Raw genomic sequence first — 21,396 nt, forward strand, 5'->3', positions numbered from 1 at the left:
CGAGGCGAGGCGAGGAAGCCCACATGCTACCAGTGGCGCCCTCCAGCACGACACTGCCACACCACGCACAGGCCCTCCGCTGGACACCAGGGACAAGATGCGTCCTCCGCTAGTGTCGAAGGCTGCACGCGCGCAGCGAATGACAGGAGGTGCAACGAGCAGCAGTGCGTGTCACACACGCGGCGGTGCGCCCGCTAATTCGGCCGTCGCTCTGCTGGGACGCCGGGCGCGCCCCCCGCGCCGTCCTCGAGGAACTGGCTGTTGCGGAAGGAAGTGCTTTCGTCAAATGCGGTCGAAAACTAACATTTTGTGTGTTGGGAGAAAAGCCGAACGCGGATTCTGCCGTGCTCCTACATTAGATGAGCGCCAACGGCCATACCATGATGAATACACCGGTTCTCGTCCGATCACCGAAGTTAAGCATCATCGGGCCCGGTTAGTACTTGGATGGGTGACCGCCTGGGAAACCCGGGTGCTGTTGGCTGCCTTCCATTTTTTTTTGTTATTATGTCGCTACCCCTGCCAGCCCAATTTTCAAACTACCTTTCTGTTGTGACAAAGATGCTTCCTTAAGCCTTTTACACTACTGTAATGGTACGAAAATGCAGTAATTAACTCAGTTTGAGGGAGAATGTGCTAACCAAGTTTGCCAAGAAGACTTTGAAAACGACAAAACAGTACGAATCGGCAGGTGATTTCTGAAACACGTCACCGCCTATTTTTGTGTAGGAGTGTAGAGTTCCAATTTTTTGTAATCACGAATTTATTCCTTAGTCGTCTCGTCTCGTCTCGTCCCGCAGACGTTTGTCGTGCTTGCGCTGTCATATGGACCACGACCCGAGCGGCAGCGAGCGGCAGTCGAGCAAAGTCGGGACAAGTCGGGACGGGGACGGGGACAGGGATGGGAATGGTGCGAATGCACTGCAAACTACGCACACACCTGGTGTGAGGCGAGGCGAGGCGACGCGAGGCGAGGCGAGGCGAGGAAGCCCACATGCTACCAGTGGCGCCCTCCAGCACGACACTGCCACACCACGCACAGGCCCTCCGCTGGACACCAGGGACAAGATGCGTCCTCCGCTAGTGTCGAAGGCTGCACGCGCGCAGCGAATGACAGGAGGTGCAACGAGCAGCAGTGCGTCTCACACACGCGGCGGTGCGCCCGCTAATTCGGCCGTCGCTCTGCTGGGACGCCGGGCGCGCCCCCCGCGCCGTCCTCGAGGAACTGGCTGTTGCGGAAGGAAGTGCTTTCGTCAAATGCGGTCGAAAACTAACATTTTGTGTGTTGGGAGAAAAGCCGAACGCGGATTCTGCCGTGCTCCTACATTAGATGAGCGCCAACGGCCATACCATGATGAATACACCGGTTCTCGTCCGATCACCGAAGTTAAGCATCATCGGGCCCGGTTAGTACTTGGATGGGTGACCGCCTGGGAAACCCGGGTGCTGTTGGCTGCCTTCCATTTTTTTTTGTTATTATGTCGCTACCCCTGCCAGCCCAATTTTCAAACTACCTTTCTGTTGTGACAAAGATGCTTCCTTAAGCCTTTTACACTACTGTAATGGTACGAAAATGCAGTAATTAACTCAGTTTGAGGGAGAATGTGCTAACCAAGTTTGCCAAGAAGACTTTGAAAACGACAAAACAGTACGAATCGGCAGGTGATTTCTGAAACACGTCACCGCCTATTTTTGTGTAGGAGTGTAGAGTTCCAATTTTTTGTAATCACGAATTTATTCCTTAGTCGTCTCGTCTCGTCTCGTCCCGCAGACGTTTGTCGTGCTTGCGCTGTCATATGGACCACGACCCGAGCGGCAGCGAGCGGCAGTCGAGCAAAGTCGGGACAAGTCGGGACGGGGACGGGGACAGGGATGGGAATGGTGCGAATGCACTGCAAACTACGCACACACCTGGTGTGAGGCGAGGCGAGGCGACGCGAGGCGAGGCGAGGCGAGGAAGCCCACATGCTACCAGTGGCGCCCTCCAGCACGACACTGCCACACCACGCACAGGCCCTCCGCTGGACACCAGGGACAAGATGCGTCCTCCGCTAGTGTCGAAGGCTGCACGCGCGCAGCGAATGACAGGAGGTGCAACGAGCAGCAGTGCGTGTCACACACGCGGCGGTGCGCCCGCTAATTCGGCCGTCGCTCTGCTGGGACGCCGGGCGCGCCCCCCGCGCCGTCCTCGAGGAACTGGCTGTTGCGGAAGGAAGTGCTTTCGTCAAATGCGGTCGAAAACTAACATTTTGTGTGTTGGGAGAAAAGCCGAACGCGGATTCTGCCGTGCTCCTACATTAGATGAGCGCCAACGGCCATACCATGATGAATACACCGGTTCTCGTCCGATCACCGAAGTTAAGCATCATCGGGCCCGGTTAGTACTTGGATGGGTGACCGCCTGGGAAACCCGGGTGCTGTTGGCTGCCTTCCATTTTTTTTTGTTATTATGTCGCTACCCCTGCCAGCCCAATTTTCAAACTACCTTTCTGTTGTGACAAAGATGCTTCCTTAAGCCTTTTACACTACTGTAATGGTACGAAAATGCAGTAATTAACTCAGTTTGAGGGAGAATGTGCTAACCAAGTTTGCCAAGAAGACTTTGAAAACGACAAAACAGTACGAATCGGCAGGTGATTTCTGAAACACGTCACCGCCTATTTTTGTGTAGGAGTGTAGAGTTCCAATTTTTTGTAATCACGAATTTATTCCTTAGTCGTCTCGTCTCGTCTCGTCCCGCAGACGTTTGTCGTGCTTGCGCTGTCATATGGACCACGACCCGAGCGGCAGCGAGCGGCAGTCGAGCAAAGTCGGGACAAGTCGGGACGGGGACGGGGACAGGGATGGGAATGGTGCGAATGCACTGCAAACTACGCACACACCTGGTGTGAGGCGAGGCGAGGCGACGCGAGGCGAGGCGAGGCGAGGAAGCCCACATGCTACCAGTGGCGCCCTCCAGCACGACACTGCCACACCACGCACAGGCCCTCCGCTGGACACCAGGGACAAGATGCGTCCTCCGCTAGTCTCGAAGGCTGCACGCGCGCAGCGAATGACAGGAGGTGCAACGAGCAGCAGTGCGTCTCACACACGCGGCGGTGCGCCCGCTAATTCGGCCGTCGCTCTGCTGGGACGCCGGGCGCGCCCCCCGCGCCGTCCTCGAGGAACTGGCTGTTGCGGAAGGAAGTGCTTTCGTCAAATGCGGTCGAAAACTAACATTTTGTGTGTTGGGAGAAAAGCCGAACGCGGATTCTGCCGTGCTCCTACATTAGATGAGCGCCAACGGCCATACCATGATGAATACACCGGTTCTCGTCCGATCACCGAAGTTAAGCATCATCGGGCCCGGTTAGTACTTGGATGGGTGACCGCCTGGGAAACCCGGGTGCTGTTGGCTGCCTTCCATTTTTTTTTGTTATTATGTCGCTACCCCTGCCAGCCCAATTTTCAAACTACCTTTCTGTTGTGACAAAGATGCTTCCTTAAGCCTTTTACACTACTGTAATGGTACGAAAATGCAGTAATTAACTCAGTTTGAGGGAGAATGTGCTAACCAAGTTTGCCAAGAAGACTTTGAAAACGACAAAACAGTACGAATCGGCAGGTGATTTCTGAAACACGTCACCGCCTATTTTTGTGTAGGAGTGTAGAGTTCCAATTTTTTGTAATCACGAATTTATTCCTTAGTCGTCTCGTCTCGTCTCGTCCCGCAGACGTTTGTCGTGCTTGCGCTGTCATATGGACCACGACCCGAGCGGCAGCGAGCGGCAGTCGAGCAAAGTCGGGACAAGTCGGGACGGGGACGGGGACAGGGATGGGAATGGTGCGAATGCACTGCAAACTACGCACACACCTGGTGTGAGGCGAGGCGAGGCGACGCGAGGCGAGGCGAGGCGAGGAAGCCCACATGCTACCAGTGGCGCCCTCCAGCACGACACTGCCACACCACGCACAGGCCCTCCGCTGGACACCAGGGACAAGATGCGTCCTCCGCTAGTGTCGAAGGCTGCACGCGCGCAGCGAATGACAGGAGGTGCAACGAGCAGCAGTGCGTGTCACACACGCGGCGGTGCGCCCGCTAATTCGGCCGTCGCTCTGCTGGGACGCCGGGCGCGCCCCCCGCGCCGTCCTCGAGGAACTGGCTGTTGCGGAAGGAAGTGCTTTCGTCAAATGCGGTCGAAAACTAACATTTTGTGTGTTGGGAGAAAAGCCGAACGCGGATTCTGCCGTGCTCCTACATTAGATGAGCGCCAACGGCCATACCATGATGAATACACCGGTTCTCGTCCGATCACCGAAGTTAAGCATCATCGGGCCCGGTTAGTACTTGGATGGGTGACCGCCTGGGAAACCCGGGTGCTGTTGGCTGCCTTCCATTTTTTTTTGTTATTATGTCGCTACCCCTGCCAGCCCAATTTTCAAACTACCTTTCTGTTGTGACAAAGATGCTTCCTTAAGCCTTTTACACTACTGTAATGGTACGAAAATGCAGTAATTAACTCAGTTTGAGGGAGAATGTGCTAACCAAGTTTGCCAAGAAGACTTTGAAAACGACAAAACAGTACGAATCGGCAGGTGATTTCTGAAACACGTCACCGCCTATTTTTGTGTAGGAGTGTAGAGTTCCAATTTTTTGTAATCACGAATTTATTCCTTAGTCGTCTCGTCTCGTCTCGTCCCGCAGACGTTTGTCGTGCTTGCGCTGTCATATGGACCACGACCCGAGCGGCAGCGAGCGGCAGTCGAGCAAAGTCGGGACAAGTCGGGACGGGGACGGGGACAGGGATGGGAATGGTGCGAATGCACTGCAAACTACGCACACACCTGGTGTGAGGCGAGGCGAGGCGACGCGAGGCGAGGCGAGGCGAGGAAGCCCACATGCTACCAGTGGCGCCCTCCAGCACGACACTGCCACACCACGCACAGGCCCTCCGCTGGACACCAGGGACAAGATGCGTCCTCCGCTAGTGTCGAAGGCTGCACGCGCGCAGCGAATGACAGGAGGTGCAACGAGCAGCAGTGCGTCTCACACACGCGGCGGTGCGCCCGCTAATTCGGCCGTCGCTCTGCTGGGACGCCGGGCGCGCCCCCCGCGCCGTCCTCGAGGAACTGGCTGTTGCGGAAGGAAGTGCTTTCGTCAAATGCGGTCGAAAACTAACATTTTGTGTGTTGGGAGAAAAGCCGAACGCGGATTCTGCCGTGCTCCTACATTAGATGAGCGCCAACGGCCATACCATGATGAATACACCGGTTCTCGTCCGATCACCGAAGTTAAGCATCATCGGGCCCGGTTAGTACTTGGATGGGTGACCGCCTGGGAAACCCGGGTGCTGTTGGCTGCCTTCCATTTTTTTTTGTTATTATGTCGCTACCCCTGCCAGCCCAATTTTCAAACTACCTTTCTGTTGTGACAAAGATGCTTCCTTAAGCCTTTTACACTACTGTAATGGTACGAAAATGCAGTAATTAACTCAGTTTGAGGGAGAATGTGCTAACCAAGTTTGCCAAGAAGACTTTGAAAACGACAAAACAGTACGAATCGGCAGGTGATTTCTGAAACACGTCACCGCCTATTTTTGTGTAGGAGTGTAGAGTTCCAATTTTTTGTAATCACGAATTTATTCCTTAGTCGTCTCGTCTCGTCTCGTCCCGCAGACGTTTGTCGTGCTTGCGCTGTCATATGGACCACGACCCGAGCGGCAGCGAGCGGCAGTCGAGCAAAGTCGGGACAAGTCGGGACGGGGACGGGGACAGGGATGGGAATGGTGCGAATGCACTGCAAACTACGCACACACCTGGTGTGAGGCGAGGCGAGGCGACGCGAGGCGAGGCGAGGCGAGGAAGCCCACATGCTACCAGTGGCGCCCTCCAGCACGACACTGCCACACCACGCACAGGCCCTCCGCTGGACACCAGGGACAAGATGCGTCCTCCGCTAGTGTCGAAGGCTGCACGCGCGCAGCGAATGACAGGAGGTGCAACGAGCAGCAGTGCGTGTCACACACGCGGCGGTGCGCCCGCTAATTCGGCCGTCGCTCTGCTGGGACGCCGGGCGCGCCCCCCGCGCCGTCCTCGAGGAACTGGCTGTTGCGGAAGGAAGTGCTTTCGTCAAATGCGGTCGAAAACTAACATTTTGTGTGTTGGGAGAAAAGCCGAACGCGGATTCTGCCGTGCTCCTACATTAGATGAGCGCCAACGGCCATACCATGATGAATACACCGGTTCTCGTCCGATCACCGAAGTTAAGCATCATCGGGCCCGGTTAGTACTTGGATGGGTGACCGCCTGGGAAACCCGGGTGCTGTTGGCTGCCTTCCATTTTTTTTTGTTATTATGTCGCTACCCCTGCCAGCCCAATTTTCAAACTACCTTTCTGTTGTGACAAAGATGCTTCCTTAAGCCTTTTACACTACTGTAATGGTACGAAAATGCAGTAATTAACTCAGTTTGAGGGAGAATGTGCTAACCAAGTTTGCCAAGAAGACTTTGAAAACGACAAAACAGTACGAATCGGCAGGTGATTTCTGAAACACGTCACCGCCTATTTTTGTGTAGGAGTGTAGAGTTCCAATTTTTTGTAATCACGAATTTATTCCTTAGTCGTCTCGTCTCGTCTCGTCCCGCAGACGTTTGTCGTGCTTGCGCTGTCATATGGACCACGACCCGAGCGGCAGCGAGCGGCAGTCGAGCAAAGTCGGGACAAGTCGGGACGGGGACGGGGACAGGGATGGGAATGGTGCGAATGCACTGCAAACTACGCACACACCTGGTGTGAGGCGAGGCGAGGCGACGCGAGGCGAGGCGAGGCGAGGAAGCCCACATGCTACCAGTGGCGCCCTCCAGCACGACACTGCCACACCACGCACAGGCCCTCCGCTGGACACCAGGGACAAGATGCGTCCTCCGCTAGTCTCGAAGGCTGCACGCGCGCAGCGAATGACAGGAGGTGCAACGAGCAGCAGTGCGTCTCACACACGCGGCGGTGCGCCCGCTAATTCGGCCGTCGCTCTGCTGGGACGCCGGGCGCGCCCCCCGCGCCGTCCTCGAGGAACTGGCTGTTGCGGAAGGAAGTGCTTTCGTCAAATGCGGTCGAAAACTAACATTTTGTGTGTTGGGAGAAAAGCCGAACGCGGATTCTGCCGTGCTCCTACATTAGATGAGCGCCAACGGCCATACCATGATGAATACACCGGTTCTCGTCCGATCACCGAAGTTAAGCATCATCGGGCCCGGTTAGTACTTGGATGGGTGACCGCCTGGGAAACCCGGGTGCTGTTGGCTGCCTTCCATTTTTTTTTGTTATTATGTCGCTACCCCTGCCAGCCCAATTTTCAAACTACCTTTCTGTTGTGACAAAGATGCTTCCTTAAGCCTTTTACACTACTGTAATGGTACGAAAATGCAGTAATTAACTCAGTTTGAGGGAGAATGTGCTAACCAAGTTTGCCAAGAAGACTTTGAAAACGACAAAACAGTACGAATCGGCAGGTGATTTCTGAAACACGTCACCGCCTATTTTTGTGTAGGAGTGTAGAGTTCCAATTTTTTGTAATCACGAATTTATTCCTTAGTCGTCTCGTCTCGTCTCGTCCCGCAGACGTTTGTCGTGCTTGCGCTGTCATATGGACCACGACCCGAGCGGCAGCGAGCGGCAGTCGAGCAAAGTCGGGACAAGTCGGGACGGGGACGGGGACAGGGATGGGAATGGTGCGAATGCACTGCAAACTACGCACACACCTGGTGTGAGGCGAGGCGAGGCGACGCGAGGCGAGGCGAGGCGAGGAAGCCCACATGCTACCAGTGGCGCCCTCCAGCACGACACTGCCACACCACGCACAGGCCCTCCGCTGGACACCAGGGACAAGATGCGTCCTCCGCTAGTGTCGAAGGCTGCACGCGCGCAGCGAATGACAGGAGGTGCAACGAGCAGCAGTGCGTGTCACACACGCGGCGGTGCGCCCGCTAATTCGGCCGTCGCTCTGCTGGGACGCCGGGCGCGCCCCCCGCGCCGTCCTCGAGGAACTGGCTGTTGCGGAAGGAAGTGCTTTCGTCAAATGCGGTCGAAAACTAACATTTTGTGTGTTGGGAGAAAAGCCGAACGCGGATTCTGCCGTGCTCCTACATTAGATGAGCGCCAACGGCCATACCATGATGAATACACCGGTTCTCGTCCGATCACCGAAGTTAAGCATCATCGGGCCCGGTTAGTACTTGGATGGGTGACCGCCTGGGAAACCCGGGTGCTGTTGGCTGCCTTCCATTTTTTTTTGTTATTATGTCGCTACCCCTGCCAGCCCAATTTTCAAACTACCTTTCTGTTGTGACAAAGATGCTTCCTTAAGCCTTTTACACTACTGTAATGGTACGAAAATGCAGTAATTAACTCAGTTTGAGGGAGAATGTGCTAACCAAGTTTGCCAAGAAGACTTTGAAAACGACAAAACAGTACGAATCGGCAGGTGATTTCTGAAACACGTCACCGCCTATTTTTGTGTAGGAGTGTAGAGTTCCAATTTTTTGTAATCACGAATTTATTCCTTAGTCGTCTCGTCTCGTCTCGTCCCGCAGACGTTTGTCGTGCTTGCGCTGTCATATGGACCACGACCCGAGCGGCAGCGAGCGGCAGTCGAGCAAAGTCGGGACAAGTCGGGACGGGGACGGGGACAGGGATGGGAATGGTGCGAATGCACTGCAAACTACGCACACACCTGGTGTGAGGCGAGGCGAGGCGACGCGAGGCGAGGCGAGGCGAGGAAGCCCACATGCTACCAGTGGCGCCCTCCAGCACGACACTGCCACACCACGCACAGGCCCTCCGCTGGACACCAGGGACAAGATGCGTCCTCCGCTAGTGTCGAAGGCTGCACGCGCGCAGCGAATGACAGGAGGTGCAACGAGCAGCAGTGCGTCTCACACACGCGGCGGTGCGCCCGCTAATTCGGCCGTCGCTCTGCTGGGACGCCGGGCGCGCCCCCCGCGCCGTCCTCGAGGAACTGGCTGTTGCGGAAGGAAGTGCTTTCGTCAAATGCGGTCGAAAACTAACATTTTGTGTGTTGGGAGAAAAGCCGAACGCGGATTCTGCCGTGCTCCTACATTAGATGAGCGCCAACGGCCATACCATGATGAATACACCGGTTCTCGTCCGATCACCGAAGTTAAGCATCATCGGGCCCGGTTAGTACTTGGATGGGTGACCGCCTGGGAAACCCGGGTGCTGTTGGCTGCCTTCCATTTTTTTTTGTTATTATGTCGCTACCCCTGCCAGCCCAATTTTCAAACTACCTTTCTGTTGTGACAAAGATGCTTCCTTAAGCCTTTTACACTACTGTAATGGTACGAAAATGCAGTAATTAACTCAGTTTGAGGGAGAATGTGCTAACCAAGTTTGCCAAGAAGACTTTGAAAACGACAAAACAGTACGAATCGGCAGGTGATTTCTGAAACACGTCACCGCCTATTTTTGTGTAGGAGTGTAGAGTTCCAATTTTTTGTAATCACGAATTTATTCCTTAGTCGTCTCGTCTCGTCTCGTCCCGCAGACGTTTGTCGTGCTTGCGCTGTCATATGGACCACGACCCGAGCGGCAGCGAGCGGCAGTCGAGCAAAGTCGGGACAAGTCGGGACGGGGACGGGGACAGGGATGGGAATGGTGCGAATGCACTGCAAACTACGCACACACCTGGTGTGAGGCGAGGCGAGGCGACGCGAGGCGAGGCGAGGCGAGGAAGCCCACATGCTACCAGTGGCGCCCTCCAGCACGACACTGCCACACCACGCACAGGCCCTCCGCTGGACACCAGGGACAAGATGCGTCCTCCGCTAGTGTCGAAGGCTGCACGCGCGCAGCGAATGACAGGAGGTGCAACGAGCAGCAGTGCGTGTCACACACGCGGCGGTGCGCCCGCTAATTCGGCCGTCGCTCTGCTGGGACGCCGGGCGCGCCCCCCGCGCCGTCCTCGAGGAACTGGCTGTTGCGGAAGGAAGTGCTTTCGTCAAATGCGGTCGAAAACTAACATTTTGTGTGTTGGGAGAAAAGCCGAACGCGGATTCTGCCGTGCTCCTACATTAGATGAGCGCCAACGGCCATACCATGATGAATACACCGGTTCTCGTCCGATCACCGAAGTTAAGCATCATCGGGCCCGGTTAGTACTTGGATGGGTGACCGCCTGGGAAACCCGGGTGCTGTTGGCTGCCTTCCATTTTTTTTTGTTATTATGTCGCTACCCCTGCCAGCCCAATTTTCAAACTACCTTTCTGTTGTGACAAAGATGCTTCCTTAAGCCTTTTACACTACTGTAATGGTACGAAAATGCAGTAATTAACTCAGTTTGAGGGAGAATGTGCTAACCAAGTTTGCCAAGAAGACTTTGAAAACGACAAAACAGTACGAATCGGCAGGTGATTTCTGAAACACGTCACCGCCTATTTTTGTGTAGGAGTGTAGAGTTCCAATTTTTTGTAATCACGAATTTATTCCTTAGTCGTCTCGTCTCGTCTCGTCCCGCAGACGTTTGTCGTGCTTGCGCTGTCATATGGACCACGACCCGAGCGGCAGCGAGCGGCAGTCGAGCAAAGTCGGGACAAGTCGGGACGGGGACGGGGACAGGGATGGGAATGGTGCGAATGCACTGCAAACTACGCACACACCTGGTGTGAGGCGAGGCGAGGCGACGCGAGGCGAGGCGAGGCGAGGAAGCCCACATGCTACCAGTGGCGCCCTCCAGCACGACACTGCCACACCACGCACAGGCCCTCCGCTGGACACCAGGGACAAGATGCGTCCTCCGCTAGTGTCGAAGGCTGCACGCGCGCAGCGAATGACAGGAGGTGCAACGAGCAGCAGTGCGTCTCACACACGCGGCGGTGCGCCCGCTAATTCGGCCGTCGCTCTGCTGGGACGCCGGGCGCGCCCCCCGCGCCGTCCTCGAGGAACTGGCTGTTGCGGAAGGAAGTGCTTTCGTCAAATGCGGTCGAAAACTAACATTTTGTGTGTTGGGAGAAAAGCCGAACGCGGATTCTGCCGTGCTCCTACATTAGATGAGCGCCAACGGCCATACCATGATGAATACACCGGTTCTCGTCCGATCACCGAAGTTAAGCATCATCGGGCCCGGTTAGTACTTGGATGGGTGACCGCCTGGGAAACCCGGGTGCTGTTGGCTGCCTTCCATTTTTTTTTGTTATTATGTCGCTACCCCTGCCAGCCCAATTTTCAAACTACCTTTCTGTTGTGACAAAGATGCTTCCTTAAGCCTTTTACACTACTGTAATGGTACGAAAATGCAGTAATTAACTCAGTTTGAGGGAGAATGTGCTAACCAAGTTTGCCAAGAAGACTTTGAAAACGACAAAACAGTACGAATCGGCAGGTGATTTCTGAAACACGTCACCGCCTATTTTTGTGTAGGAGTGTAGAGTTCCAATTTTTTGTAATCACGAATTTATTCCTTAGTCGTCTCGTCTCGTCTCGTCCCGCAGACGTTTGTCGTGCTTGCGCTGTCATATGGACCACGACCCGAGCGGCAGCGAGCGGCAGTCGAGCAAAGTCGGGACAAGTCGGGACGGGGACGGGGACAGGGATGGGAATGGTGCGAATGCACTGCAAACTACGCACACACCTGGTGTGAGGCGAGGCGAGGCGACGCGAGGCGAGGCGAGGCGAGGAAGCCCACATGCTACCAGTGGCGCCCTCCAGCACGACACTGCCACACCACGCACAGGCCCTCCGCTGGACACCAGGGACAAGATGCGTCCTCCGCTAGTGTCGAAGGCTGCACGCGCGCAGCGAATGACAGGAGGTGCAACGAGCAGCAGTGCGTGTCACACACGCGGCGGTGCGCCCGCTAATTCGGCCGTCGCTCTGCTGGGACGCCGGGCGCGCCCCCCGCGCCGTCCTCGAGGAACTGGCTGTTGCGGAAGGAAGTGCTTTCGTCAAATGCGGTCGAAAACTAACATTTTGTGTGTTGGGAGAAAAGCCGAACGCGGATTCTGCCGTGCTCCTACATTAGATGAGCGCCAACGGCCATACCATGATGAATACACCGGTTCTCGTCCGATCACCGAAGTTAAGCATCATCGGGCCCGGTTAGTACTTGGATGGGTGACCGCCTGGGAAACCCGGGTGCTGTTGGCTGCCTTCCATTTTTTTTTGTTATTATGTCGCTACCCCTGCCAGCCCAATTTTCAAACTACCTTTCTGTTGTGACAAAGATGCTTCCTTAAGCCTTTTACACTACTGTAATGGTACGAAAATGCAGTAATTAACTCAGTTTGAGGGAGAATGTGCTAACCAAGTTTGCCAAGAAGACTTTGAAAACGACAAAACAGTACGAATCGGCAGGTGATTTCTGAAACACGTCACCGCCTATTTTTGTGTAGGAGTGTAGAGTTCCAATTTTTTGTAATCACGAATTTATTCCTTAGTCGTCTCGTCTCGTCTCGTCCCGCAGACGTTTGTCGTGCTTGCGCTGTCATATGGACCACGACCCGAGCGGCAGCGAGCGGCAGTCGAGCAAAGTCGGGACAAGTCGGGACGGGGACGGGGACAGGGATGGGAATGGTGCGAATGCACTGCAAACTACGCACACACCTGGTGTGAGGCGAGGCGAGGCGACGCGAGGCGAGGCGAGGCGAGGAAGCCCACATGCTACCAGTGGCGCCCTCCAGCACGACACTGCCACACCACGCACAGGCCCTCCGCTGGACACCAGGGACAAGATGCGTCCTCCGCTAGTCTCGAAGGCTGCACGCGCGCAGCGAATGACAGGAGGTGCAACGAGCAGCAGTGCGTCTCACACACGCGGCGGTGCGCCCGCTAATTCGGCCGTCGCTCTGCTGGGACGCCGGGCGCGCCCCCCGCGCCGTCCTCGAGGAACTGGCTGTTGCGGAAGGAAGTGCTTTCGTCAAATGCGGTCGAAAACTAACATTTTGTGTGTTGGGAGAAAAGCCGAACGCGGATTCTGCCGTGCTCCTACATTAGATGAGCGCCAACGGCCATACCATGATGAATACACCGGTTCTCGTCCGATCACCGAAGTTAAGCATCATCGGGCCCGGTTAGTACTTGGATGGGTGACCGCCTGGGAAACCCGGGTGCTGTTGGCTGCCTTCCATTTTTTTTTGTTATTATGTCGCTACCCCTGCCAGCCCAATTTTCAAACTACCTTTCTGTTGTGACAAAGATGCTTCCTTAAGCCTTTTACACTACTGTAATGGTACGAAAATGCAGTAATTAACTCAGTTTGAGGGAGAATGTGCTAACCAAGTTTGCCAAGAAGACTTTGAAAACGACAAAACAGTACGAATCGGCAGGTGATTTCTGAAACACGTCACCGCCTATTTTTGTGTAGGAGTGTAGAGTTCCAATTTTTTGTAATCACGAATTTATTCCTTAGTCGTCTCGTCTCGTCTCGTCCCGCAGACGTTTGTCGTGCTTGCGCTGTCATATGGACCACGACCCGAGCGGCAGCGAGCGGCAGTCGAGCAAAGTCGGGACAAGTCGGGACGGGGACGGGGACAGGGATGGGAATGGTGCGAATGCACTGCAAACTACGCACACACCTGGTGTGAGGCGAGGCGAGGCGACGCGAGGCGAGGCGAGGCGAGGAAGCCCACATGCTACCAGTGGCGCCCTCCAGCACGACACTGCCACACCACGCACAGGCCCTCCGCTGGACACCAGGGACAAGATGCGTCCTCCGCTAGTGTCGAAGGCTGCACGCGCGCAGCGAATGACAGGAGGTGCAACGAGCAGCAGTGCGTGTCACACACGCGGCGGTGCGCCCGCTAATTCGGCCGTCGCTCTGCTGGGACGCCGGGCGCGCCCCCCGCGCCGTCCTCGAGGAACTGGCTGTTGCGGAAGGAAGTGCTTTCGTCAAATGCGGTCGAAAACTAACATTTTGTGTGTTGGGAGAAAAGCCGAACGCGGATTCTGCCGTGCTCCTACATTAGATGAGCGCCAACGGCCATACCATGATGAATACACCGGTTCTCGTCCGATCACCGAAGTTAAGCATCATCGGGCCCGGTTAGTACTTGGATGGGTGACCGCCTGGGAAACCCGGGTGCTGTTGGCTGCCTTCCATTTTTTTTTGTTATTATGTCGCTACCCCTGCCAGCCCAATTTTCAAACTACCTTTCTGTTGTGACAAAGATGCTTCCTTAAGCCTTTTACACTACTGTAATGGTACGAAAATGCAGTAATTAACTCAGTTTGAGGGAGAATGTGCTAACCAAGTTTGCCAAGAAGACTTTGAAAACGACAAAACAGTACGAATCGGCAGGTGATTTCTGAAACACGTCACCGCCTATTTTTGTGTAGGAGTGTAGAGTTCCAATTTTTTGTAATCACGAATTTATTCCTTAGTCGTCTCGTCTCGTCTCGTCCCGCAGACGTTTGTCGTGCTTGCGCTGTCATATGGACCACGACCCGAGCGGCAGCGAGCGGCAGTCGAGCAAAGTCGGGACAAGTCGGGACGGGGACGGGGACAGGGATGGGAATGGTGCGAATGCACTGCAAACTACGCACACACCTGGTGTGAGGCGAGGCGAGGCGACGCGAGGCGAGGCGAGGCGAGGAAGCCCACATGCTACCAGTGGCGCCCTCCAGCACGACACTGCCACACCACGCACAGGCCCTCCGCTGGACACCAGGGACAAGATGCGTCCTCCGCTAGTGTCGAAGGCTGCACGCGCGCAGCGAATGACAGGAGGTGCAACGAGCAGCAGTGCGTCTCACACACGCGGCGGTGCGCCCGCTAATTCGGCCGTCGCTCTGCTGGGACGCCGGGCGCGCCCCCCGCGCCGTCCTCGAGGAACTGGCTGTTGCGGAAGGAAGTGCTTTCGTCAAATGCGGTCGAAAACTAACATTTTGTGTGTTGGGAGAAAAGCCGAACGCGGATTCTGCCGTGCTCCTACATTAGATGAGCGCCAACGGCCATACCATGATGAATACACCGGTTCTCGTCCGATCACCGAAGTTAAGCATCATCGGGCCCGGTTAGTACTTGGATGGGTGACCGCCTGGGAAACCCGGGTGCTGTTGGCTGCCTTCCATTTTTTTTTGTTATTATGTCGCTACCCCTGCCAGCCCAATTTTCAAACTACCTTTCTGTTGTGACAAAGATGCTTCCTTAAGCCTTTTACACTACTGTAATGGTACGAAAATGCAGTAATTAACTCAGTTTGAGGGAGAATGTGCTAACCAAGTTTGCCAAGAAGACTTTGAAAACGACAAAACAGTACGAATCGGCAGGTGATTTCTGAAACACGTCACCGCCTATTTTTGTGTAGGAGTGTAGAGTTCCAATTTTTTGTAATCACGAATTTATTCCTTAGTCGTCTCGTCTCGTCTCGTCCCGCAGACGTTTGTCGTGCTTGCGCTGTCATATGGACCACGACCCGAGCGGCAGCGAGCGGCAGTCGAGCAAAGTCGGGACAAGTCGGGACGGGGACGGGGACAGGGATGGGAATGGTGCGAATGCACTGCAAACTACGCACACACCTGGTGTGAGGCGAGGCGAGGCGACGCGAGGCGAGGCGAGGCGAGGAAGCCCACATGCTACCAGTGGCGCCCTCCAGCACGACACTGCCACACCACGCACAGGCCCTCCGCTGGACACCAGGGACAAGATGCGTCCTCCGCTAGTGTCGAAGGCTGCACGCGCGCAGCGAATGACAGGAGGTGCAACGAGCAGCAGTGCGTCTCACACACGCGGCGGTGCGCCCGCTAATTCGGCCGTCGCTCTGCTGGGACGCCGGGCGCGCCCCCCGCGCCGTCCTCGAGGAACTGGCTGTTGCGGAAGGAAGTGCTTTCGTCAAATGCGGTCGAAAACTAACATTTTGTGTGTTGGGAGAAAAGCCGAACGCGGATTCTGCCGTGCTCCTACATTAGATGAGCGCCAACGGCCATACCATGATGAATACACCGGTTCTCGTCCGATCACCGAAGTTAAGCATCATCGGGCCCGGTTAGTACTTGGATGGGTGACCGCCTGGGAAACCCGGGTGCTGTTGGCTGCCTTCCATTTTTTTTTGTTATTATGTCGCTACCCCTGCCAGCCCAATTTTCAAACTACCTTTCTGTTGTGACAAAGATGCTTCCTTAAGCCTTTTACACTACTGTAATGGTACGAAAATGCAGTAATTAACTCAGTTTGAGGGAGAATGTGCTAACCAAGTTTGCCAAGAAGACTTTGAAAACGACAAAACAGTACGAATCGGCAGGTGATTTCTGAAACACGTCACCGCCTATTTTTGTGTAGGAGTGTAGAGTTCCAATTTTTTGTAATCACGAATTTATTCCTTAGTCGTCTCGTCTCGTCTCGTCCCGCAGACGTTTGTCGTGCTTGCGCTGTCATATGGACCACGACCCGAGCGGCAGCGAGCGGCAGTCGAGCAAAGTCGGGACAAGTCGGGACGGGGACGGGGACAGGGATGGGAATGGTGCGAATGCACTGCAAACTACGCACACACCTGGTGTGAGGCGAGGCGAGGCGACGCGAGGCGAGGCGAGGCGAGGAAGCCCACATGCTACCAGTGGCGCCCTCCAGCACGACACTGCCACACCACGCACAGGCCCTCCGCTGGACACCAGGGACAAGATGCGTCCTCCGCTAGTGTCGAAGGCTGCACGCGCGCAGCGAATGACAGGAGGTGCAACGAGCAGCAGTGCGTCTCACACACGCGGCGGTGCGCCCGCTAATTCGGCCGTCGCTCTGCTGGGACGCCGGGCGCGCCCCCCGCGCCGTCCTCGAGGAACTGGCTGTTGCGGAAGGAAGTGCTTTCGTCAAATGCGGTCGAAAACTAACATTTTGTGTGTTGGGAGAAAAGCCGAACGCGGATTCTGCCGTGCTCCTACATTAGATGAGCGCCAACGGCCATACCATGATGAATACACCGGTTCTCGTCCGATCACCGAAGTTAAGCATCATCGGGCCCGGTTAGTACTTGGATGGGTGACCGCCTGGGAAACCCGGGTGCTGTTGGCTGCCTTCCATTTTTTTTTGTTATTATGTCGCTACCCCTGCCAGCCCAATTTTCAAACTACCTTTCTGTTGTGACAAAGATGCTTCCTTAAGCCTTTTACACTACTGTAATGGTACGAAAATGCAGTAATTAACTCAGTTTGAGGGAGAATGTGCTAACCAAGTTTGCCAAGAAGACTTTGAAAACGACAAAACAGTACGAATCGGCAGGTGATTTCTGAAACACGTCACCGCCTATTTTTGTGTAGGAGTGTAGAGTTCCAATTTTTTGTAATCACGAATTTATTCCTTAGTCGTCTCGTCTCGTCTCGTCCCGCAGACGTTTGTCGTGCTTGCGCTGTCATATGGACCACGACCCGAGCGGCAGCGAGCGGCAGTCGAGCAAAGTCGGGACAAGTCGGGACGGGGACGGGGACAGGGATGGGAATGGTGCGAATGCACTGCAAACTACGCACACACCTGGTGTGAGGCGAGGCGAGGCGACGCGAGGCGAGGCGAGGCGAGGAAGCCCACATGCTACCAGTGGCGCCCTCCAGCACGACACTGCCACACCACGCACAGGCCCTCCGCTGGACACCAGGGACAAGATGCGTCCTCCGCTAGTGTCGAAGGCTGCACGCGCGCAGCGAATGACAGGAGGTGCAACGAGCAGCAGTGCGTCTCACACACGCGGCGGTGCGCCCGCTAATTCGGCCGTCGCTCTGCTGGGACGCCGGGCGCGCCCCCCGCGCCGTCCTCGAGGAACTGGCTGTTGCGGAAGGAAGTGCTTTCGTCAAATGCGGTCGAAAACTAACATTTTGTGTGTTGGGAGAAAAGCCGAACGCGGATTCTGCCGTGCTCCTACATTAGATGAGCGCCAACGGCCATACCATGATGAATACACCGGTTCTCGTCCGATCACCGAAGTTAAGCATCATCGGGCCCGGTTAGTACTTGGATGGGTGACCGCCTGGGAAACCCGGGTGCTGTTGGCTGCCTTCCATTTTTTTTTGTTATTATGTCGCTACCCCTGCCAGCCCAATTTTCAAACTACCTTTCTGTTGTGACAAAGATGCTTCCTTAAGCCTTTTACACTACTGTAATGGTACGAAAATGCAGTAATTAACTCAGTTTGAGGGAGAATGTGCTAACCAAGTTTGCCAAGAAGACTTTGAAAACGACAAAACAGTACGAATCGGCAGGTGATTTCTGAAACACGTCACCGCCTATTTTTGTGTAGGAGTGTAGAGTTCCAATTTTTTGTAATCACGAATTTATTCCTTAGTCGTCTCGTCTCGTCTCGTCCCGCAGACGTTTGTCGTGCTTGCGCTGTCATATGGACCACGACCCGAGCGGCAGCGAGCGGCAGTCGAGCAAAGTCGGGACAAGTCGGGACGGGGACGGGGACAGGGATGGGAATGGTGCGAATGCACTGCAAACTACGCACACACCTGGTGTGAGGCGAGGCGAGGCGACGCGAGGCGAGGCGAGGCGAGGAAGCCCACATGCTACCAGTGGCGCCCTCCAGCACGACACTGCCACACCACGCACAGGCCCTCCGCTGGACACCAGGGACAAGATGCGTCCTCCGCTAGTGTCGAAGGCTGCACGCGCGCAGCGAATGACAGGAGGTGCAACGAGCAGCAGTGCGTGTCACACACGCGGCGGTGCGCCCGCTAATTCGGCCGTCGCTCTGCTGGGACGCCGGGCGCGCCCCCCGCGCCGTCCTCGAGGAACTGGCTGTTGCGGAAGGAAGTGCTTTCGTCAAATGCGGTCGAAAACTAACATTTTGTGTGTTGGGAGAAAAGCCGAACGCGGATTCTGCCGTGCTCCTACATTAGATGAGCGCCAACGGCCATACCATGATGAATACACCGGTTCTCGTCCGATCACCGAAGTTAAGCATCATCGGGCCCGGTTAGTACTTGGATGGGTGACCGCCTGGGAAACCCGGGTGCTGTTGGCTGCCTTCCATTTTTTTTTGTTATTATGTCGCTACCCCTGCCAGCCCAATTTTCAAACTACCTTTCTGTTGTGACAAAGATGCTTCCTTAAGCCTTTTACACTACTGTAATGGTACGAAAATGCAGTAATTAACTCAGTTTGAGGGAGAATGTGCTAACCAAGTTTGCCAAGAAGACTTTGAAAACGACAAAACAGTACGAATCGGCAGGTGATTTCTGAAACACGTCACCGCCTATTTTTGTGTAGGAGTGTAGAGTTCCAATTTTTTGTAATCACGAATTTATTCCTTAGTCGTCTCGTCTCGTCTCGTCCCGCAGACGTTTGTCGTGCTTGCGCTGTCATATGGACCACGACCCGAGCGGCAGCGAGCGGCAGTCGAGCAAAGTCGGGACAAGTCGGGACGGGGACGGGGACAGGGATGGGAATGGTGCGAATGCACTGCAAACTACGCACACACCTGGTGTGAGGCGAGGCGAGGCGACGCGAGGCGAGGCGAGGCGAGGAAGCCCACATGCTACCAGTGGCGCCCTCCAGCACGACACTGCCACACCACGCACAGGCCCTCCGCTGGACACCAGGGACAAGATGCGTCCTCCGCTAGTGTCGAAGGCTGCACGCGCGCAGCGAATGACAGGAGGTGCAACGAGCAGCAGTGCGTGTCACACACGCGGCGGTGCGCCCGCTAATTCGGCCGTCGCTCTGCTGGGACGCCGGGCGCGCCCCCCGCGCCGTCCTCGAGGAACTGGCTGTTGCGGAAGGAAGTGCTTTCGTCAAATGCGGTCGAAAACTAACATTTTGTGTGTTGGGAGAAAAGCCGAACGCGGATTCTGCCGTGCTCCTACATTAGATGAGCGCCAACGGCCATACCATGATGAATACACCGGTTCTCGTCCGATCACCGAAGTTAAGCATCATCGGGCCCGGTTAGTACTTGGATGGGTGACCGCCTGGGAAACCCGGGTGCTGTTGGCTGCCTTCCATTTTTTTTTGTTATTATGTCGCTACCCCTGCCAGCCCAATTTTCAAACTACCTTTCTGTTGTGACAAAGATGCTTCCTTAAGCCTTTTACACTACTGTAATGGTACGAAAATGCAGTAATTAACTCAGTTTGAGGGAGAATGTGCTAACCAAGTTTGCCAAGAAGACTTTGAAAACGACAAAACAGTACGAATCGGCAGGTGATTTCTGAAACACGTCACCGCCTATTTTTGTGTAGGAGTGTAGAGTTCCAATTTTTTGTAATCACGAATTTATTCCTTAGTCGTCTCGTCTCGTCTCGTCCCGCAGACGTTTGTCGTGCTTGCGCTGTCATATGGACCACGACCCGAGCGGCAGCGAGCGGCAGTCGAGCAAAGTCGGGACAAGTCGGGACGGGGACGGGGACAGGGATGGGAATGGTGCGAATGCACTGCAAACTACGCACACACCTGGTGTGAGGCGAGGCGAGGCGACGCGAGGCGAGGCGAGGCGAGGAAGCCCACATGCTACCAGTGGCGCCCTCCAGCACGACACTGCCACACCACGCACAGGCCCTCCGCTGGACACCAGGGACAAGATGCGTCCTCCGCTAGTGTCGAAGGCTGCACGCGCGCAGCGAATGACAGGAGGTGCAACGAGCAGCAGTGCGTGTCACACACGCGGCGGTGCGCCCGCTAATTCGGCCGTCGCTCTGCTGGGACGCCGGGCGCGCCCCCCGCGCCGTCCTCGAGGAACTGGCTGTTGCGGAAGGAAGTGCTTTCGTCAAATGCGGTCGAAAACTAACATTTTGTGTGTTGGGAGAAAAGCCGAACGCGGATTCTGCCGTGCTCCTACATTAGATGAGCGCCAACGGCCATACCATGATGAATACACCGGTTCTCGTCCGATCACCGAAGTTAAGCATCATCGGGCCCGGTTAGTACTTGGATGGGTGACCGCCTGGGAAACCCGGGTGCTGTTGGCTGCCTTCCATTTTTTTTTGTTATTATGTCGCTACCCCTGCCAGCCCAATTTTCAAACTACCTTTCTGTTGTGACAAAGATGCTTCCTTAAGCCTTTTACACTACTGTAATGGTACGAAAATGCAGTAATTAACTCAGTTTGAGGGAGAATGTGCTAACCAAGTTTGCCAAGAAGACTTTGAAAACGACAAAACAGTACGAATCGGCAGGTGATTTCTGAAACACGTCACCGCCTATTTTTGTGTAGGAGTGTAGAGTTCCAATTTTTTGTAATCACGAATTTATTCCTTAGTCGTCTCGTCTCGTCTCGTCCCGCAGACGTTTGTCGTGCTTGCGCTGTCATATGGACCACGACCCGAGCGGCAGCGAGCGGCAGTCGAGCAAAGTCGGGACAAGTCGGGACGGGGACGGGGACAGGGATGGGAATGGTGCGAATGCACTGCAAACTACGCACACACCTGGTGTGAGGCGAGGCGAGGCGACGCGAGGCGAGGCGAGGCGAGGAAGCCCACATGCTACCAGT

General features: G+C 55.3%; 22 non-coding genes across 22 annotated transcripts; all 22 read left to right on the forward strand.

Annotated features, from left to right (window-relative positions):
* Positions 1 to 365: 365 nt before the first annotated feature.
* Positions 366 to 484, forward strand: LOC126238245 (5S ribosomal RNA). Its single transcript, XR_007545264.1, has one exon. It is a non-coding gene; the product is annotated as a 5S ribosomal RNA (ribosomal RNA).
* Positions 485 to 1,336: 852 nt separating this feature from the next.
* LOC126238246 (5S ribosomal RNA) lies at positions 1,337 to 1,455 on the forward strand. Its single transcript, XR_007545265.1, has one exon. It is a non-coding gene; the product is annotated as a 5S ribosomal RNA (ribosomal RNA).
* An 852-nt stretch (positions 1,456 to 2,307) lies between these two features.
* Positions 2,308 to 2,426, forward strand: LOC126238248 (5S ribosomal RNA). Its single transcript, XR_007545267.1, has one exon. It is a non-coding gene; the product is annotated as a 5S ribosomal RNA (ribosomal RNA).
* Positions 2,427 to 3,278: 852 nt separating this feature from the next.
* LOC126238249 (5S ribosomal RNA) lies at positions 3,279 to 3,397 on the forward strand. The gene has a single exon (XR_007545268.1). It is a non-coding gene; the product is annotated as a 5S ribosomal RNA (ribosomal RNA).
* An 852-nt stretch (positions 3,398 to 4,249) lies between these two features.
* LOC126238251 (5S ribosomal RNA) lies at positions 4,250 to 4,368 on the forward strand. The gene has a single exon (XR_007545269.1). It is a non-coding gene; the product is annotated as a 5S ribosomal RNA (ribosomal RNA).
* Positions 4,369 to 5,220: 852 nt separating this feature from the next.
* LOC126238252 (5S ribosomal RNA) lies at positions 5,221 to 5,339 on the forward strand. Its single transcript, XR_007545270.1, has one exon. It is a non-coding gene; the product is annotated as a 5S ribosomal RNA (ribosomal RNA).
* Positions 5,340 to 6,191: 852 nt separating this feature from the next.
* Positions 6,192 to 6,310, forward strand: LOC126238253 (5S ribosomal RNA). Its single transcript, XR_007545271.1, has one exon. It is a non-coding gene; the product is annotated as a 5S ribosomal RNA (ribosomal RNA).
* Positions 6,311 to 7,162: 852 nt separating this feature from the next.
* Positions 7,163 to 7,281, forward strand: LOC126238254 (5S ribosomal RNA). Its single transcript, XR_007545272.1, has one exon. It is a non-coding gene; the product is annotated as a 5S ribosomal RNA (ribosomal RNA).
* Positions 7,282 to 8,133: 852 nt separating this feature from the next.
* Positions 8,134 to 8,252, forward strand: LOC126238255 (5S ribosomal RNA). The gene has a single exon (XR_007545273.1). It is a non-coding gene; the product is annotated as a 5S ribosomal RNA (ribosomal RNA).
* An 852-nt stretch (positions 8,253 to 9,104) lies between these two features.
* Positions 9,105 to 9,223, forward strand: LOC126238256 (5S ribosomal RNA). Its single transcript, XR_007545275.1, has one exon. It is a non-coding gene; the product is annotated as a 5S ribosomal RNA (ribosomal RNA).
* An 852-nt stretch (positions 9,224 to 10,075) lies between these two features.
* LOC126238257 (5S ribosomal RNA) lies at positions 10,076 to 10,194 on the forward strand. Its single transcript, XR_007545276.1, has one exon. It is a non-coding gene; the product is annotated as a 5S ribosomal RNA (ribosomal RNA).
* An 852-nt stretch (positions 10,195 to 11,046) lies between these two features.
* LOC126238258 (5S ribosomal RNA) lies at positions 11,047 to 11,165 on the forward strand. The gene has a single exon (XR_007545277.1). It is a non-coding gene; the product is annotated as a 5S ribosomal RNA (ribosomal RNA).
* An 852-nt stretch (positions 11,166 to 12,017) lies between these two features.
* On the forward strand, positions 12,018 to 12,136 carry LOC126238260 (5S ribosomal RNA). Its single transcript, XR_007545279.1, has one exon. It is a non-coding gene; the product is annotated as a 5S ribosomal RNA (ribosomal RNA).
* An 852-nt stretch (positions 12,137 to 12,988) lies between these two features.
* Positions 12,989 to 13,107, forward strand: LOC126238262 (5S ribosomal RNA). The gene has a single exon (XR_007545280.1). It is a non-coding gene; the product is annotated as a 5S ribosomal RNA (ribosomal RNA).
* Positions 13,108 to 13,959: 852 nt separating this feature from the next.
* LOC126238263 (5S ribosomal RNA) lies at positions 13,960 to 14,078 on the forward strand. The gene has a single exon (XR_007545281.1). It is a non-coding gene; the product is annotated as a 5S ribosomal RNA (ribosomal RNA).
* Positions 14,079 to 14,930: 852 nt separating this feature from the next.
* Positions 14,931 to 15,049, forward strand: LOC126238264 (5S ribosomal RNA). The gene has a single exon (XR_007545282.1). It is a non-coding gene; the product is annotated as a 5S ribosomal RNA (ribosomal RNA).
* Positions 15,050 to 15,901: 852 nt separating this feature from the next.
* On the forward strand, positions 15,902 to 16,020 carry LOC126238265 (5S ribosomal RNA). Its single transcript, XR_007545283.1, has one exon. It is a non-coding gene; the product is annotated as a 5S ribosomal RNA (ribosomal RNA).
* Positions 16,021 to 16,872: 852 nt separating this feature from the next.
* Positions 16,873 to 16,991, forward strand: LOC126238266 (5S ribosomal RNA). Its single transcript, XR_007545284.1, has one exon. It is a non-coding gene; the product is annotated as a 5S ribosomal RNA (ribosomal RNA).
* An 852-nt stretch (positions 16,992 to 17,843) lies between these two features.
* Positions 17,844 to 17,962, forward strand: LOC126238267 (5S ribosomal RNA). Its single transcript, XR_007545285.1, has one exon. It is a non-coding gene; the product is annotated as a 5S ribosomal RNA (ribosomal RNA).
* An 852-nt stretch (positions 17,963 to 18,814) lies between these two features.
* LOC126238268 (5S ribosomal RNA) lies at positions 18,815 to 18,933 on the forward strand. The gene has a single exon (XR_007545286.1). It is a non-coding gene; the product is annotated as a 5S ribosomal RNA (ribosomal RNA).
* An 852-nt stretch (positions 18,934 to 19,785) lies between these two features.
* Positions 19,786 to 19,904, forward strand: LOC126238269 (5S ribosomal RNA). Its single transcript, XR_007545287.1, has one exon. It is a non-coding gene; the product is annotated as a 5S ribosomal RNA (ribosomal RNA).
* Positions 19,905 to 20,756: 852 nt separating this feature from the next.
* Positions 20,757 to 20,875, forward strand: LOC126238270 (5S ribosomal RNA). Its single transcript, XR_007545288.1, has one exon. It is a non-coding gene; the product is annotated as a 5S ribosomal RNA (ribosomal RNA).
* The last annotated feature ends 521 nt before the right edge of the window (positions 20,876 to 21,396 follow it).

The sequence above is a fragment of the Schistocerca nitens genome, chromosome 2, assembly GCF_023898315.1.
Source record: "Schistocerca nitens isolate TAMUIC-IGC-003100 chromosome 2, iqSchNite1.1, whole genome shotgun sequence".
Taxonomy (NCBI): domain Eukaryota; kingdom Metazoa; phylum Arthropoda; class Insecta; order Orthoptera; family Acrididae; genus Schistocerca; species Schistocerca nitens.